Raw genomic sequence first — 18,536 nt, 5'->3', positions numbered from 1 at the left:
CCCATCAGAGAATTCATACAGGGGAGAAACCGTATCAGTGTGTGGAATGTGGAAAGAGCTTCAGTACGAGCTCCTCTCTCACTTCCCATCAAAGAATTCATACAGGGGAGAAACCCTATCAGTGCATGGAATGTGGAAAGAGCTTCAATCACACCCACAGTCTCACTAAGCATCAGAGAATTCATACAAGGGAGAAACCCTATCAGTGTGTGAAATGTGGAAAGAGCTTCAGTCAGAGCTCCTCTCTCACTGCCCATCAAAGAATTCATACAGGGGAGAAACCCTATCAGTGTGTGGAATGTGGAAAGAGCTTCACTCACAGCCACAGTCTCACTTCCCATCAAATAATTCATACAGGGAAGAAACCTTACCAGTGCTTAGAATGTGGAAAAAATTTTAGTCAGAGCGCCGGTCTCACTTCCCATCAAAGAATTCATACAGGGGAGAAACCTTACCAGTGCTTAGAATGTGGAAAGAACTTCAGTCAGAGCACCGGTCTCACTTTCCATCAGAGAATTCATACAGGGGAGAAACCATATAATTGCTTGGAATGTGGAAAGAGCTTCATTCACAGGGCTCATCTCACTTCCCATCAGAGAATTCATACAGGGGAGAAACCCTATCAGTGCTTTGAATGTGGAAAGAGCTTCACTCACAGCCACCATCTCACTTCACATCAGAGAATTCATACAGGGGAGAAACCCTATCAGTGTGTGGAATGTGGAAAGAGCTTCAGGAAGAGGTCCGATCTCACTAGGCATCAGAGAATTCATACAGGGGAGAAGCCCTATCAGTGTGTGGAATGTGGAAAAAGCTTCAGTCAGAGCGCCAGTCTCACTTCCCATCAAAGAATTCATACAGGGCAGAAACCCTATCATTGTGTGGAATGTGGAAAAAACTTCAGTCAGAGCTCCATTCTCACTTCCCATCAAAGAGTTCATACAGGGGAGAAACCCTATCAGTGTGTGGAATGTGGAAAGAGCTTCAGTACGAGCTCTGATCTCACTAAGCATCAGAGAATTCATACAAGGGAGAAACCCTATCAGTGTGTGGAATGTGGAAAAAGCTTCAGGAAAAGCTCCAATCTCACTTTCCATCAAAGAATTCATACGAAAGAGTGGAAAACCCTTCATTATACAGCTTTCAGCACTAGAGAAAAACACACCACTTTAAACAAGCCTTTGGCTGATTGACATCTTATGCCCTTTTACAATGTGGTGGGGAGGTGGGGGTTACAGGTTTTGGGGGCGGTGTTTTGTGTTTTCATTGTGTGAAATTCATTATGTTGTAACCGTCCTGTGACCTGTGAGTGTAGGGAATGGGAGCCAACTCTCAGAGTCTGAGGGCTCTTTGCCCCACAATAAGATATGTGAGGGGGCCACCCCCCAGTTCATAGGAATAGCCATTCAAATGGCATGCTTGCACCGCATCCTGTGACTGTTTAACCGAGGCGGGGCTTACTAAACCCCTCCTATATTTTATTCCAGTTGGCACCCCTGCTATAGGGCACTATAGAAGTCAAATAAATGCATAAATAAAACAAAACCATCCTGGTCGCCTTCTTTTGCACATGTTCCAGTTTGTCAATATCCTTCTTAATATTATCATTTTAAAAATTTATGTGCCCATCATCTGAAGATTTCACAGTGGTTCACAACATAAACAGACAGGTTGAAAGCATGGCTTTCTCAAAATCAAGTCAAGCCAGAGAAATCTCTCTTTTTTTGGATGGAGTTACAGATTGTTTCTCAGGGGACTGCTGTGGTAATAGTGCATCTTAATTTCAGTAAGGTTTTTGACAAAGTCCCCCGTGATATTTATGTGGGGAAGCTGGTAAAATGAGGCTGAACAAGGTAACTCTTAAAAAAAAAAATTATTGGTTTTACAAAGTTTTTATAAACAATACAAACAAATAAAGAAACAAACATGTATAATTTCATCTCCTTTTTTCATAAACCTCACTTCTCTGACTCCCCCAAACCTCCCCTTTCTACATCCCAATTTCCAAAATTGTTTCAGCAAATCCTAAACTTAATTTTATCAAATTTGTCCCTTATTTGTTCTTTTCTTTTACTTAATCTTTTGTCGCTGTAATCTCCTTTTCTTACTAAAAACCTCAACATTTTAGCATTCATTAATTTTGTAATATTTCTTGAGATAAGTTTTAAATTTCTTCCAATCTTCATCCGCCGTCTCTTTCCCCTGTTCACGGATTCTGTTGGTCATTTCAGCCAATGTCATATAGTCTATCACCTTCACCTGCCATTCTTCCAGAGTGGGTAGATCTTGAGTCTTCCAATGCTTTGCAATAAGTATTCTTGCTGCTGTAGTAGCGTACATAAAAAAGTTCTATCTTTCTTCGACACCAATTGGTAATCCAGATTTCAGGAAGGAATCAGCGCTCTCCGGCTATGGCGATGCGGCTTCGCTTCACGAGCTGGGTGACGACTCTCAGCACCGCACTTCACCCCCGCTGCCGTTCCGGAGCCTTTAAAAAGGCTCCTTTGCGATTTCGGGGGGCGCAATGGTGCCCACCGAGTCTCCTTGTTCACAGGCTTCAGTGCCTCTAATTTTTAAGGGTCCCCGCTTCGCCGTAGCGACAGGACCCGAACTCGAAAAGCAGACCCCCTCCAGAGCTCGGAGGGAGATCCGCATTAACCGATGGCGCCGACCGGAAGTCCCGAACAAGGTAACTCTTAGGTGGATTTGACTGACCGAACCCAAAGAGGACTCCTTCATGGTTCCTCATCATCCTGGGGAAAAGTGACAAGAGGGGTGCTGCAGGGTTCTGTCCTGGGCCCGTTGTTGTTCAAGTTCTTTATAAATGTCTTGGATGAAGGAACTGAGGGGATGCTCATCACATTTGCATACGACACCAAATGGGGAGCGGAGGCCAATGTGGCAGAAGGCAGAATCAGATCAAGGGCAGGAATAGTACCACTTTATTCTGCCTTGGTCAGACCCCACCTAGAATATTGTGTTCAATTCTGGGCATCACAGTTTCAGTATCTTAAAATTTTTTTTGCCTGGGGAAATTAAAAGGTGGGGGAGCACAATCTATATTCCTTTTATAACACGTGGCCAGTGTTTATTGAATATATAAATTGTTAAGACTGTTGCCGGAATCCACCCAGCACTCATGGGAAAATGTGGCGTGATCTTTTAGAGTAATCAAATGAAACTTGTAACACATGGCAGGAAGAAAGTCTGCAATTCCATCAGGAGAAGTTATTTGTTGTGTACTGTTATAACTATTGCTTTCTGAAAAGTTATCTTCTGTACCAAGAGAAATAAAAACAATGTTTTTAAAAATGGTGGGGAAATCATGTGTACTCTTCCATTAATCTGCTTGCATATGTTGAGTGTTATTTGGAGTCTGTAACTCCCAGTTATTTCACATTATCAATGTGTTTCTGTGTGTTCAGCACATATGATTGCAGGTGAGACTGAATAAAAGAATTAAATTCCATTTGACTGCTTCTGTATTGTTTCAGATGCAGCTTCACTTAAAGATAAGAACAAATCATATTTCTTACTGATGAATCATACCATTGTCAGCTCATTAATCTCCACCCCAACAAACCCAGTGCTTAGCATGAGCAGCTGCTTTCTTCTCATTTTTTAGGTGGAAAAAACTGATAATGAAAAGGAAGAAGGGAGATAGACCTGGGATCTGGGGGGCTTCATTTCAACCCTTAGTCCTGCTCCTAAAGCTTGACAGATGTAGAGTATTTGCTCACACTCTGCCATGACTTAAAAATCAATCTTTTTATTTTTTAAAGAAATGGTATTGCAGTGCTAAAAAGTCTCAAGAAAGCAATTCCTGTAGTAGCTGGCATCTTAGCGAGCCCAGTGCCACTCTGCCAACTGTCTCACTCCCAGCTAACTAATCTGGAAAGCTGTCCTGTCATCTCTGCGTGTAAAGACTTCCGTGTCCCTTGAATTCACAATTAAGCATTTCTGGAAGAGGAAATGATATGCTTTTGTTTAGAAAGCACTAATACTGGGCCACTGACTGTGCAACCTGCCAGCCCTGCCCTGTAGGAACCTCCAACTTTAAAGATTGATCTTTTGGTGTGGCAGCAAGTGTACTTTGGAACTCCCTGCCACTTGACATCAGGCAAGAGGCTTCACAGTCCACTTTGCAGCATTCAACTTTGTTACCATTGCTGAGTTTGTGATAGCTAAATATTGAGGAGAGAGCAGTCAATCTCCTATGTATATCTGAATAAATTGAGAAAGTCTGGTTTTCAGTAACTACAATTAAGCTAAGATTTTGGGGGATGTTTTGAAAAAGTAAGTTTAGTGATCATTTATTTATTTATTTATTTCATAAAATGCGTATACCGCTTGATGGTAAACAAAACAAAACCCTCGAGGCAGTTTACAAAAAGATACACTGAAATCATGAAAAATGTGCAGCACTACTTTAAAACATGCAAAAAGTTAAAATGCTCATATTCACCCCAACTTTCTAAGCACCTGCACAGGCATGTTTTTAGCAGGTTCCCCCAAAAGGTGGGAGGGAGGCGCCTGCTTGATCTCAAGAGGCAGGGAGTTCCAAAGGGTCTGTGCTGCCATACTAAACAATTGAGGTCTTGCGTGGCACCTGTAGTTGAAGCGGTCGAGTGTCTGCCTGTGGGGTAAGGAGGGGATCTCATGGGTAAACTCTTCCCTATGATAATGGAAAGGCCTTGATCTGGTCCTGGTAGCCAATGGGCAACCAGTGATGCCCTCTGAGCCAAAGGGTCATATGCCGAGAAGGCCTCGCTTTGCCAGCAATCTTGCTGCAGCATTCTGCACCAGCTGAAGCTTCTGGACCAAGCTTCTGGACCCAGTAATCATGGCAAAGGTGAAGCTCTCCACATTTCTTCTTAACGAAGAGCACTGGCGCAGCGGTGGGCAAGGTTGAAGGCCTAATGAAACCACGCTCCAGGTTCTTGTGCAGGAAGTCCTGCAAAGCTTCGCGCTCTGGCTCTGTTAGATAGTATAAGCGACTCACCGGCAGGGGCACTCCGGGCTGGAGGTCTATGCCGCAGTCAAAAGACCGATGCGGCGGCAGCTGGTCTGCCCCCCATTCCTCGAACACGTCTTGGTAGTCCTGGTACTCGGCGGGGAGCGTGAATGCAGCCTCCTCAGTGGGTGCGGCTGCTAGCATCTCGGACTGAGCATGGGGACATGGGTCTGGGAAGTGCACAGTCCGATTGACCCAGTCAATCTGAACATTGTGAGCCTCCAGCCAGTCCATCCCGAGCACCAGGGGGAACCGGGGCATGGAGGCAATGTCCAAAGTTCGCACCTCCCAGTGCTGCTGGAGATACAGGACCAAGGGCTGGGTCTCCCGAGTGACGGCACCCGAACGCAGGAGCCGCCCGTCAATTGCCTCCACCTGTACCGGTTCTGGCTTGTTCTGAAGTGGCACCCGATGATGAGCGGCAAAGGCAGCGTCCATATAGGAGCGGGTTGCCCCTGAATTCACCAGAGCATGGGTAAGAATCCAGGGCCCACCTGGAGGGTAGAGACGCACCGGAACCATGAGATGTCGCAAATCCACTGGTGAGGGCCCCTCTTGCATGGTTTGGGACCCCAGGTTGCTAGGGCCTTTGGCTACCGATGTTGGCGGTTTCCCTGTGACTGGCATCTTCTTGGGACAGGATCGGGCGTAATGTCCACTCCCACCGCAGTAAAGACACAGGTTCCCCTCCCGACGACGCGTCTTCGAGGGGGAGAGGCGAGGTCGTGCAGCCCCGAGCTGCATTGGCTCGCCCGGCAACTCGGCTGTGGGCGTGGGCCTGCTGGGAAGGACTGGAGCCAGGAGCTGGGGGTGCTGGTGGTACCGGGTCTGGCGACGGTCCTCCAACCGATCATCTATCTGCAGACTCCGCTGAATAAGGGCTTCCAGCGTGGTGGGACGATCCATCATGGCCAACTGGTCCAGTATCTCATCCGACAGTCCCTCAAGATACTGGACCCGAAGTGCAGAGTCATTCCAAGACAAGTCTTGCGCCAACAGCCGAAATTCCATGGTGTAGGCGGCCGCAGTGGACTTGCCCTGTTTCAAACGCCTAATTGCCCGGTTGGCTTGACTCTCCTTCTGGGGGTTGCCGAATGCGGCCTCCAAATGGTTGCAAAACCCCATATAGTCGGTCAGCAAGGGGGAGTCTTGCCTGAGCAGCGGCAATGCCCACTTGGCCGCCTGGTCCTTTAACAAACTGATCAAAAAGTGCACCTTGGTGCGGTCGTCAGGGAAGTTCCGGGCTCGCCCCTGAATATACAACTTGGCCTGGGCGAGGAACATGGGAAAGCTGGCCGGGGCCCCATCAAATTTCTCTGGCAAGGCCACTGGGTACTTGCCTGGAGCTGGGGCGTCGGCCACAGGAGCCGGTAGGGTGTCCAACTGCTGCTGAAGTGCTGTAACCGCATCGCTGAGCTGCTGCACGGTGTGAGTCAAGGCCTGGTTCTCCTGGGCCAATGCCATCAGCGCAGCTGCCTGGTAGGCCATGGCTTCTGGCTTTTCCCGAACGCACCCCAACGAAGGGGGAGGCGGAAGCAACCTGTGCTGGTCCCGGGGGGAAGGTTACCGTTGTCGTAGTCAAAGTCCAGTCCTGAGTCACTAGCCTGGAAACAGTTCACAAGGAGCGAGGCGAGGTCTGAAGCAGGAAGCCGGGCGGGGACAGGAACACTGGAAGGTCAGAAGCTGGAAGCTGGGCGGGGACAGGAACACTGGAAAGTCAGGTCTGGGTCCAGGTAGCAGCAGGTACTCAACGATGACGTTGCTTCCGCAACCTGGGACCGGGCTGTCTGGCCTTTATCTTCTCTGAGGCCAGGGGCGGTCCCGGTCCCCAGGAGACCCGCCTCTCCTGGCCTTAAGGCGAGCACTCCTCCTGGGAGAAACCAGTTCCCTTTGCCTCTCTGCCCTGAGCCTCTGCAGTTCAGGAGAGGCTGAAGGGTTACTGGGCCCAGGGGGAGACTCACCTGTAGGCACTGAGTCCTCAACCACCTCCGGAGCCAGAGTGGATTCACCTGGTGCCTGCTCCTGAGGATCCGGCACAGGTGCAGGCGCTTCAGAATCAAGGCCCTGCCCCAGTTCAGCCGGCCCTGGAGGCGGGGACTCCTGTGCAGGCTGGGATTCCTCCGGTTCATCCTCTGAATCGGAATCCCAGGCCATCACAGAGACTGTGAAACTGTAACTAATTCCAGGGAGCCGGCAGCTGTTACAGATTACAATCGTGGGAATAGACATTTGACCTAGCAGGACAATGTATTCAGAAGCTCTGTTGTGTGCTTTCTATAAAACAAATGCCCTACTGGAACGGTTACATGAGAAGACGAATTTGATGGCAAATTCAATCAGAAATTTTGAACAGGCAGTGGGAAACTTTGAACAGACAGTGGGAAAATATGTGGAGCCCACCCAGGAATTAAATCAGGAGTGTGTCCTGACAGAACAGGCCCAACAGGAATATGAGCTTTCGGATTTGACAAATGAACTTGGAAAAAGCCAGATTTGGAAAGAAAAAGTTTGGTTTGGCTTGGAAATGGGGGCTGGATTGATGCAGGGATGTTTGGACTTTTCAAATCTGGCAATGGGCCGTGAGATGTTTGGGATATTTATTAAGGTTTCCAATTTTTTTACAAACAAAAAGAAAAAAGCAAACATAAAAAAGAATTAAAAACACATAAATTTCACAACTTATTTTCCCATAACATATTTCCCTGACCTCCTCATACCTCCCCTTCTTGTATATCCAGTTCGAATTATTTGTGCAGCAAATCCTTATCTCAAAGCATTACAGCTTAAAAGAAAAAAACATGAAAACACCTTATTTTCTCTCCAACATCTTAGATTATAACCTTAAATTCTTACTTATAAAAAAACACAAAAAAACCATTTTATCATATTCCTTTATACCATTACAGCTAGAAACCACTTAATTTCAATCCAACATCATTCAACATTCCTTAATTTTACAGTATTTTTGTAAATAGTCCTTGAATTTTTTCCAATCTTCTTCTGCCGACTCTTCTCCCTGGTCACGGATTCTGCCAGTCATTTCTGCCAATCCCATACAGTCAATCAACTTCGTCTGCCATTCTTCCAAAGTGGGCAAATCTTGCATCTTCCAATACTTTGCAATAAGTATTCTTGCTGCTGTTGTAGCATACATAAAAAAAAGTTCTGTCCTTTTTTAACACCAACTGGTCAACCATGCCCAAGAGAAAACCCTCTGGTTTCTTCGAGAAGGTATATTTAAATACCTTTTTCAATTCATTATAAATCATTTCCCAGAAAGCCTTAATCTTAGGGCACGTCCACCAAAGGTGGAAAAATGTACCTTCGTTTTCTTTACATTTCCAACATTTATTATCGGGCAAATGATAAATTTTTGCAAGCTTGACTGGGGTCATGTACCACCTGTATATCATTTTCATAATATTCTCTCTTAAGGCATTGCATGCCGTAAATTTCATCCCGGTGGTCCACAACTGTTCCCAATCAGCAAACATAATATTATGTCCAACATCTTGTGCCCATTTAATCATAACAGATTTAACCGTCTCATCCTGAGTGTTCCATTTCAACAGCAAGTTATACATTTTTGACAAAATCTTAGTTTTGGGTTCTAGCAGTTCTGTTTCCAATTTAGATTTTTCCACTTGGAAGCCAACTTTCTTATCCAAATTATAAGCCTCTATTATCTGAAAATAATGAAGCCAGTCTCTCACTTTGTTTTTTAATTTTTCAAAACTCTGCAATTTCAGTTTGTCTCCTTCTTGTTCCAAAATTTCACAATATGTCGGCCATTTGGCCTCCATATTGAGCCTTTTCAAAGCTTTTGCTTCCATTGGTGACAGCCACCTTGGGGTTTTATTTTCCAACAAGTCTTTATATCTTATCCAGACATTAAACAAAGCTTTCCTGACAATATGATTTTTAAATGCTTTATGAGCTTTGACCTTATCATACCATAAATATGCATGCCATCCAAATACATTGTTAAAACCTTCTAAATCCAAAATGTCTGTGTTTTCAAAAAGTAGCCATTCTTTCAACCAGCAAAAAGCTGCTGATTCATAGTAAAGTTTAAGGTCTGGCAGGGCAAATCCACCCCTTTCCTTTGCATCTGTCAGTATCTTAAATTTTATTCTGGGCTTCTTGCCCCGCCAGACAAATCTAGAAATATCTCTCTGCCACTTCTTAAAACAGTCCATCTTGTCCACAATTTGCAATGTCTGAAATAAAAACAACATTCTCGGCAATACATTCATTTTTATCACAGCAATTCGGCCCAACAGTGAAAGCTTCAAATTTGACCAAATTTCTAAATCTTTTTTCACTTCCGTCCAACATTTTTCATAATTATCTTTAAATAAATTCACATTTTTGGCTGTCATATTAATCCCCAGGTATTTCACTTTCTTTACCACAGTCAATCCTGTCTCATTCTGAAACCTATCTCTTTCAATCGGTGTTAAATTTTTCTCTAAAACCTTGGTTTTTAACTTATTCAGTTTAAAGCCTGCCACTTGACCAAATTCCTGAATTAATTCTAAAACCCTTTTAGTACTAGATTCTGGCTCCTGTAACGTCAGTACTAAGTCATCTGCAAATGCTCTCAGTTTATATTGTTTAGCTCCGACCTGTATACCTTTAACCCTTCTAATCATGTTTAGCAGGACCTCCAGGACCGATATAAAAAGCAGTGGGGAGATTGGGCACCCCTGTCGTGTCCCTTTTTCTATTTTAAATTCTTCCGTAACCACATTATTTACAATTAATTTAGCCTTTTGTTCAGAGTATATTGCACCTATACCATTTTCAAAGCCTTGGCCTACCACCATACCCTGTAAGTTCTTTTTCATAAAACTCCAAGAATATTGTCAAAGGCTTTCTCCGCATCCACAAATATCAGAAGTGCTTTAGTGTTTATATTCACTTCTAGCTTTTCCAAAATGTCAATTACATTCCTCAGATTATCAGATAGATGTCTTCCCGGTAGAAAGCCCGCTTGGTCCTTGTGAATCTCTTCAATCAGTACTTTTTTCAGTCTCTTAGCCAAAATATCAGCAAAAATTTTGTAATCCACATTTAATAAGGATATGGGAAGGTAGTTCTTAAGTTGAATCTTTTCAGTCTCTGTTTTCGGTATAAGTGTAATATAGGCCTCTTTCCACGTTTCTGGTGCCCTTTTCCCTTCCAAAATTTCATTACAGACTTCCTTCAAAGGTTGTATTAACCAGTCCTTCAAAGATCTGTAATATCTGGAAGTCAGCCCATCCGGTCCTGGAGATTTGCCCAATTGCATGTTTTGAATGGCCCCTTCTATCTCCTGGTCCGATATTTTACAATTCAACATTAGCTTACTTTCTTGTGAAATTTTTTGTAATCCATTTGTTTTCAGAAAACGGTCAATGTCCATTTCATTCTGTGGCCTTCGTGCATACAATTGTTTAAAATACTTCTGGAAGCAATTTCTAATTTCAATTGGATTGTGTACCTCTTTTCCATCTACATCCAAATTTGTGATGGTATTTAGTTTTTGTCTTTTTTTCAATTGCCAAGCCGGTAGTTTCCCACATTTTTTTGCTGATTCGAATGTCTTCTGTCTCATTTGTTGAATTTTCCATTCTATTTCCTGATTCATCAATTCCATATTCTGTACTTGGTAGAGTTTTATTTCTCTCAAAATCTCCTGTGACTTTGGCTTTACTCTAAATTTTTTCTCCCTTCTTTTATTTTCTCCAAAATTTTATCTTTTTTCTCGTTTCGACTTCTCTTCTTTAATGTGTTCTGTTGTATCAAGAACCCTCTCATCACGGCTTTACTTGCATCCCAGATTACTCTTTTTTCAACGTTGGTAGCCATATTTATTTCAAAATAATCTTTCAAAGTTTTTTGGGCCTTTTTGTAAACTTCTTCATCTCTAAAAAGGGTGTCATTCATCTTCCATCTAAAGGAGCCGGTTGTTATCTGGTTCATCTCCATCTTTACAGCATTATGGTCTGAGCAAGTTTTTGGGCAGATTTCCACTTTCTTTATCTTTGGTGCCATTCCTCTAGTAATCCAAATTTGGTCAATTCTAGTCCATGTCATCTTGGCTTCAGAGAAAAAAGTTCCCTCTCTCCCCAGAGGGTTCTTGGTTCTCCAGATGTCAATCAAGTCCATATTGTCGGTTAGTTCAAAGAAAGTTTTTGGTAGTCTACCATCTTTGGTGACTACCTGTTTTTGTGCCTTATCCATATTTGTAGATACTACTCCATACATGTCGCCCATCAAAATAATATTATAGTCCATATAGTCCAGCAAAATCTCATGCAACTTCTTAAAAAATTCAGATTTCCCCTCGTTCGGTGCATACACCCCTACAATCAAAACTTTCTCTCCTTGCAGTTGAATTTCAATTGCCAAATATCTTCCTTGTTCATCTTTAAAAATAAATTTCGGTAGCAATTTTTCCTTTGCATATATCACCACTCCTCTCTTTTTAACTTTGTCAGACGAAATAAACTCTTGTCCCAATCTCTTATTAATAAGTATTTTCCTGTGTAGCCTCATTACATGTGTTTCTTGTAAACAAATCAAGTCCAATTGTTCTTTTCTTAGTATATGGAAAACACATTTTCTCTTTCGAGGGGAGTTAAGTCCATTACAATTCCAGCTTAGAAGTTGCAGAGCCATGGTGGGTTACTTAGTTTTCCCTCCAACTGCACCGAGTTGTTGTTGTTGTTCTTCTGTCGGTGGTGTGTCTTTCCCTGGGCCAAGGAGTCCAAATGATAAGTTTGCTATGTCTAAAATTCCTTTTCCTGATGCAGTCAGCTCCTCTCCTGATTCCACTTCCTTCTGTAAGTCCTCATCGTGGTCTTTCAAAAACTTGTCTTTGTCATTCACTGTCCTTATTCTTATTTTCCTTCCTTTGTATTTAAAAGATAAGCCTTGGGGAAATTCATGTCAGTATATGGAAACATCACCGCTGCAGACAGACAGTTTGTTGACGAAACATGATGTGCTTATCTGTGGGAAAGAATAATTTCCCAGGAAGTTCACAGGCTGGATAAGTCTTTGTGAAGAGTGTAACTTGAAACCCTCTGAGTGCGCATGTTCAGGAAGTTTGTCAGACTTGCGCGAAGAGCTGAACTGAAAGGATGTGTTTTTCTCTAGTGCTGTAATGTCAGAAATAAAAGCATGTAAATAGATTTCTGACTTATTTTCTTTCCCCTGCAGAAGCAGGAGAGGGGTTGTGCATTTTACCCACGCTTGGGAAAATGTCACCTATCAAAATCTCCCTGGTCTGTCCGAGATATCAGCCAGAGGAGGTTACCGGTAAGCAAGCTCCGAGGACAGAGAGAGGGGCCAGCCTCTATGGAGGGGGCTTACAAACTGACAATTCCCACCTGAAGAATATTCTGTTTCTTCTCAATAGGACAACAAGATCTCTATAATAAGTCCTTACATCCAGAATGTGTTTAGGTATATCCTTGAAGATCTCAACAAATGAATCTTCAATATCCAGAGTTCTTTGGTAGTGCAAATTCAAAATTTTATCTCTTTCTTCTTTTGTTCTTAAGGTAATCAAACAGTCTCTTGCTTTGTTCTTTCCTTGTCTTTTACCAAGTCTAAATGCACTCACTATCTTGAATTCATCTTTCCCCAGGTCCTGTTGCCAAAAATCTGTAAATTCCTTTGTAAGGAAGTCTACCAGATTATCTTTCTCTCTTTCAGGTACTGCTCTGATTCTTAAGTTTCTCTCCTTTCTTTGTAATTCAATCATAGACAGTGTCAGGTCGTGATCCTCTAATTTCTTATATACCAGTGGTATCTTCTCTTGAATGGCAGTTGCAATTTCCTTAGCTTCCTCTGCAATCTTTCGAGTCGAGGCCGATTCCTCTAGTAGTTTTTCAATAGACTGTGTATTGGAGTTCACCTTCTTCCCCAATTCATTAATACTTGTAGTGTTCAAGTCAATTTTTGCTGAGGCCTCAGCTACTTGTTTATTTGTCTCTGCAACCTGTTTATTTGTCTCTGCAACCTGTTTGGCTAATTTTTCCAAAGATGCATCAATTTTACCAAGTGCCTGAGCCAGTAACTCTTCAGATGACATAGCTTTTGGTTTTACTTGCAAAGCAGCAGCTCCTACTATGCCTGCTGCTCCGGATGTTGAAGCCCTTCTCTGATATGTAGTATCAGTCTTGTATTGTCTGCCGGACCTGGTAGTTTTTCCCCGTGCCAGCTCTATCTTCCCTTTCCCATCTGCCATAACAGGCCCAAGGTCAGTCACACGCCTGGTAAGTTTGTTTTGCAAAGGAATTTTCCAGAGCTTAGTAACTTAGTGGCTTAGTAGTTGTTGCAACATGATCTCCTCTAGGGGGACACCCTTCCAGCTTCACTATGCAACTGTTAAAACAAATATGGTTCTTAAAAGTCCCGATATCCCTCAAAAGCCACAATTTCAATGTCCTTAAAAGTTACTTTATAGTCAAAAGCAAATCTAGAAACACTGTATCTTTCACAGAGTATCAATATTCTTTACGCTTAACGTGCTGACAGTTCTTCCCACTGATCAGCTTTCCCTGTCATAGGCAGTCCGTTCCCAGATTTTCGAGGCAGCAGATATATCTTTACTTCCCTCTTTTCTTGCAGGTAAATAATGCCCAGTTTTCTCCCCTCCACTCCTGCAAACAGGAGGGGAGTCACTTTTTTGGTGCTGGATTTTAAGCCTTTAAAGAACGTCTTTCAGAGTTACAGCTTTACAGTCTCTGCTTTGATCTATTTACAAGCCGGAAAAGGCAGACTTCCTGTTTGTGCCTTTCCCGTTTCAGTACCAAATTTGCTGAAATTTTTCTCGAATTAATTGCTTAATCCTACTCACGGGTAGTTGCTTTAGCTTCCAATTGTCCAGAAAGAAATCAGCGCTCTCCAACTATGGCTTGCGGCTTCACTCCGCGAAGAAGGTAAACGACTCTCAGCTCCGCGCCACACCCCCCCATTCCATTCCGGAGCCTTTAAAAAGGCTCCTTCGCAGCCGGGGGGGGGCACAAATGGAGCCCGCCGAGTCTCCAAGTTCTCAGGCTTCACCGCCTGCGATTTCTTTGGGTCCCCGCTTCGCCACAGCGGCCAGACCCAGTCCCCATGGAGCCGATTCCCTCCGGAGCTCAGAGGGAATCCGCCATTCGTCGCTGGCACTGACCAGAAGTCCTGTGGGGGCTCTTAATTTTGGAGGGTTTATGAAACATGTTTTTAAATACCACATGGAATTTAGTGTCGAATATGGAAAAGGGGCTGATCTGTCGAGAAGGGTCAAAAATATTGCTAAGCTGGAGTTCCCACAAGCAGGATACAAGGGAAAATACAGTTACAAATATGAAGAAGAGTTGCGAAAGGGACATGGAAGAGACTTAAGGGCCTTGGATATAAGGTTGCCAGGTTAATGCGCTAGATCGATGGGATAATAAGGACTGACAAAACCCGGGACCAGGAGGAAGGGGCGCTGGATGAAGATTGGATTTGTTTTTATTTGTTTTTTTACTATTAGGACTGTTTTATAAAATTGATGAATGTTAGAAAAATGTTGGAATGAAATTACTTGGCTTTAGTAAAAACGTTTAAAGAATTATGAAAGAATATTATGGTTATGAGAAGTTGGTAAGTGTCAGGGAACTGACATCGGAGCAGAGGGGAGAGGCGGTGCTTCCCGATTCTGCGGAGCAAGGAACGAGTAAGGGTAGAGAGAGAAGGTCATCTGGGGAAGAATGTCCCGGTGACACCAGGAAGAAGGAAGAGGGAGGAAGCACCTCGGAGGAGAGGCTCCGAGATGCTGGCACTGAAGGTAGTGAAGAGAGTGGAGGGGCACCTCTGGGCACGCCCACTCTGCGCAGAAGGGTTACGTGCAGAGAGGCGAGGCGAAGGGTGTCAGTCAAGGAGCTTTTATGTTGGAGGAAATTTAGGAAACACCCACTCACGGATTCGTCCAGCGACTGAGCAGCAGCAGCACCTAGGCTGCTCAGTCAGGGAAAGACACCACCAACTTTTAAGCAGTTTGGAACAGCTGGAGGTTTACACACAAGCAACCCCATTTCCCGTGACAGTAAGGATAAGATTTAAGTTTTATGTTTCAAGGTTTTTTTATAGAAAGATAAGATCAAAATAGTTTAAGGTAATGTAATGACAGAATATTATGAAATATGGAAAGGATTTGCTGTGATAATTAACAACTAGGATACAAAAAAAGGGAGGAGGAGGAGGTCAAAGAAAGAAGGTAATGACAGTTGAGGATTTGGGAATATTGGATCTGTTTTTAAATGTTTGAGGTGTGTTTTTGTTTTTTTCTGTTATTTCTTATTTTGAATTTGTATTTGTATTGTTGGAAGTGGTTTGTTTTTCTCTTTTTCTACTTTGTTTTTTTTTGTAATTTTTTTTTTAAAAAATCCAATAAATATCATTAAAAAAAAACTGCAGAGTTTTTAAAAACTAAAATATAGAGTGAGAGACTGGCTCCACTATTATCAAATAATGGAGGCGTACAATTTGGATTAAAAAATTGGCTTCCAGGTGGAAAAATCAAAATTGGAAACAGAACTGTTAGATTCAAAAATTAAGAATTTGTCAAGAATGTATAACTTGCTGTTGAAATGGAACACTCAGGATGAAATAGTGAAATCAACTATGATTAAATGGGCACAAGATGTAGGACATAATATTATGATGGCTGACTGGGAACAGTTATGGACCACAGGTATGAAGTTTACGGCATGTAATGCCTTAAGAGAGAATATAATGAAAATGATCTATAGGTGGTACATGACACCAGTCAAGCTTGCAAAAATATATCATTTGCCCGATAATAAATGCTGGAAATGTAAAGAGACTGAAGGTACATTCTTTCACCTTTGGTGGACGTGCCCAAGGATTAAGGCTTTCTGGGAAATGATATATAATGAAATGAAAAAGGTATTTAAATATACCTTTTTGAAGAAACCAGAGGCCTTTCTTCTGGGCATTGTCGGCCAATTAGTGCCAATGAAGGACAGAACTTTTTTTATGTACGCTACAACAGCAGCAAGAATACTCATTGCAAAGTATTGGAAGACACAAGAACCACCCACTTTGGAAGAATGGCAGATGAAGGTGATGGACTATATGGAGCTGGCAGAAATGACTGGCAGAATCCGAGACCAGGGAGAAGAGTCGGTGGAAGAAGATTGGAAGAAATTTAAAGACTATCTACAGAAATATTGTAAAATTAATGAATGACAGAATGATGTTGGATAGTAATTAAGGGGTTTCCAGCTGTAATGCTCTAAGAGAATATGAAAAAAAGGGTTATAAATGGGTTAAAACCTAATGGTAAGGATTTGCTGAACCAATGAACTGAAGTGGAATACAAAAAAGGGAGGTATGAGGAGGTCCCGGAAATAAGTTAAAGGAAAATAAGTAATAGAAAATATGTGTGTTTTTAACTGTTTTTATTTTGTATTTTTCTGTTTCTTTTTCATTCTTACTGTAATATTTCAAAAAATCTTAATAAATATTTTATATTAAAAAAAATGAAGTCCCCCATTACTACTATCTCCCTTCCTTTTGCATGCTTGGCCATCTGTTCCAGGAAGGCATCATCTATGTCCTCTGTTTGGCTTGGGGATCTATAGTAAACTCTCACAATGAGGTCACTGTTATTCTTCTCTCCCTTAATTTTGACACAAATGCTCTCACTTTGGCTTTGAGGTTCTAAATCTTGGATTTCTTCACAGGTATACACATCCCTGACATATAACACCACTCCTCCTCCTTTCTTGTCTGGTCTGTTTCTCTGAAATAGATTGTATCCCTCCATTATTACATTCCAATCGTGGGACTTATCCCACCAGGTTTCAGTGATGCCTATTATGTCATATTTAGTTTGCTGTACCAAGAGTTCAAGCTTATCTTGTTTATTTCCCATGCTTTGCGCATTAGTGTACAGACATTGAAGTCCATTAATCATTCCCCCGTGACTCTTATTTAAGGATTTTTTCCTCCCACCACTAGGTCTGCGTGCTGTTTGCTCCATTTGGTCTATGACATTTGGATGATCATCTTCATCAATTGATAGACTCCTACCTTCAGGAGCACTGTCTCCCTCCCCCACATTAGTCAGTTTTAAAGCCCTCCTGATGAGGTTTTTATGGGTTTTTATGGGTATGTTCGTAGCAAAAGAAAGAACAAAGAAACAGTGGGGTCACTCAGAGGAGAAGATGGTGAAATGCAAACAGGGGACACAGAAAGGGCTGAACTCCTCAATGCCTTCTTTGCCTCAGTCTTCTCCAATAAAGAAAACAATGCCCGACCTGAAGAATTTGGAGCAAATGATTCAGCAAACACAGCCCAGAATAACTAAGGAGATAGTACAAGAATACTTGGCTAGTTTAGATGTATTCAAGTCTCCAGGGCCAGATGAACTGCATCCAAGAGTATTAAAAGAACTGGCAGATGTGATCTCAGAACCACTGGCAGTCATCTTTGAGAATTCCTGGAGAACAGGCGAAGTCCCGGCAGACTGGAGGAGGGCAAATGTTGTCCCTATTTTCAAAAAGGGGAAAAGAGAGGACCCAAATAATTACCGCCCAGTCAGTCTGACATCAATACCAGGGAAGATTCTGGAACAGATCATTAAGCAAACAGCTGTGAGCACCTAGAAAGGAATGCTGTGATCACCAATAGTCAGCATGGATTTCTGAAAAATAAGTCATGTCAGACTAACCTGATCTCGTTTTTTGACAGAATTACAAGCCTGGTAGATGAAGGGAACGCAGTGGATGTAGCCTACCTTGATTTCAGCAAGGCATTTGACAAGGTGCCCCATGATATTCTTGTAAAGAAGCTGGTAAAGTGCGGTCTTGACTATGCTACCACTCAGTGGATTTGTAACTGGCTGACTGACCGAACCCAAAGGGTGCTCATCAATGGTTCCTCTTCATCCTGGAGAAGAGTGACTAGTGGGGTGCCACAGGGTTCTGTCTTGGGCCCGGTCTTATTCAACATCTTTATCAACGACTTGGATGATGGACTTGAGGGCATCCTGATCAAATTTGCAGATGACACCAAACTGGGAGGGGTGGCTAACACCCCAGAGGACAGGATCACACTTCAAAACGACCTTGACAGATTAGAGAACTGGGCCAAAACAAACAAGATGAATTTTAACAGGGAGAAATGTAAAGTATTGCACTTGAGCAAAAAAAATGAGAGGCACAAAGAAGATGGGTGACACCTGGCTTGAGAGCAGTACATGTGAAAAGGATCTGGGAGTCTTGGTAGACCACAAACTTGACATGAGCCAACAGTGTGACGTGGCAGCTAAAAAAGCCAATGCAATTCTGGGCTGCATCAATAGGAGTATAGCATCTAGATCAAGGGAAGTAATAGTGCCACTGTATTCTGCTCTGGTCAGACCTCACCTGGAGTACTGTGTCCAGTTCTGGGCACCACAATTCAAGAAGGACACTGACATACTGGAACGTGTCCAGAGGAGGGCAACCAAAATGGTCAAAGGCCTGGAAAC

The 18,536-nt window shown here is 42.9% G+C and overlaps 2 protein-coding genes across 4 annotated transcripts in view; both read left to right on the top strand.

The window, feature by feature from the left end:
• LOC310705055 (uncharacterized protein) overlaps window positions 1–3,467 on the top strand; it is a 58,022-nt gene extending 54,555 nt beyond the window's left edge. The window contains exon 7 of the mRNA XM_083499380.1: window positions 1,792–3,467. The gene's annotated coding sequence lies outside the window, so the exon portion shown is untranslated. The remainder of the gene's footprint in view (window positions 1–1,791) is intronic.
• Window positions 1–18,536, top strand: part of LOC310705100 (uncharacterized protein) — a 95,037-nt gene that overhangs the window by 37,373 nt on the left and 39,128 nt on the right. The gene's annotated exons all lie outside the window — the stretch shown is intronic.

The sequence above is a fragment of the Podarcis liolepis genome (assembly GCF_965112155.1).
Source record: "Podarcis liolepis genome assembly, chromosome: 4".
In the NCBI taxonomy this organism is placed as follows: domain Eukaryota; kingdom Metazoa; phylum Chordata; class Lepidosauria; order Squamata; family Lacertidae; genus Podarcis; species Podarcis liolepis.
This window is presented reverse-complemented; position numbering and strand designations above follow the sequence as displayed.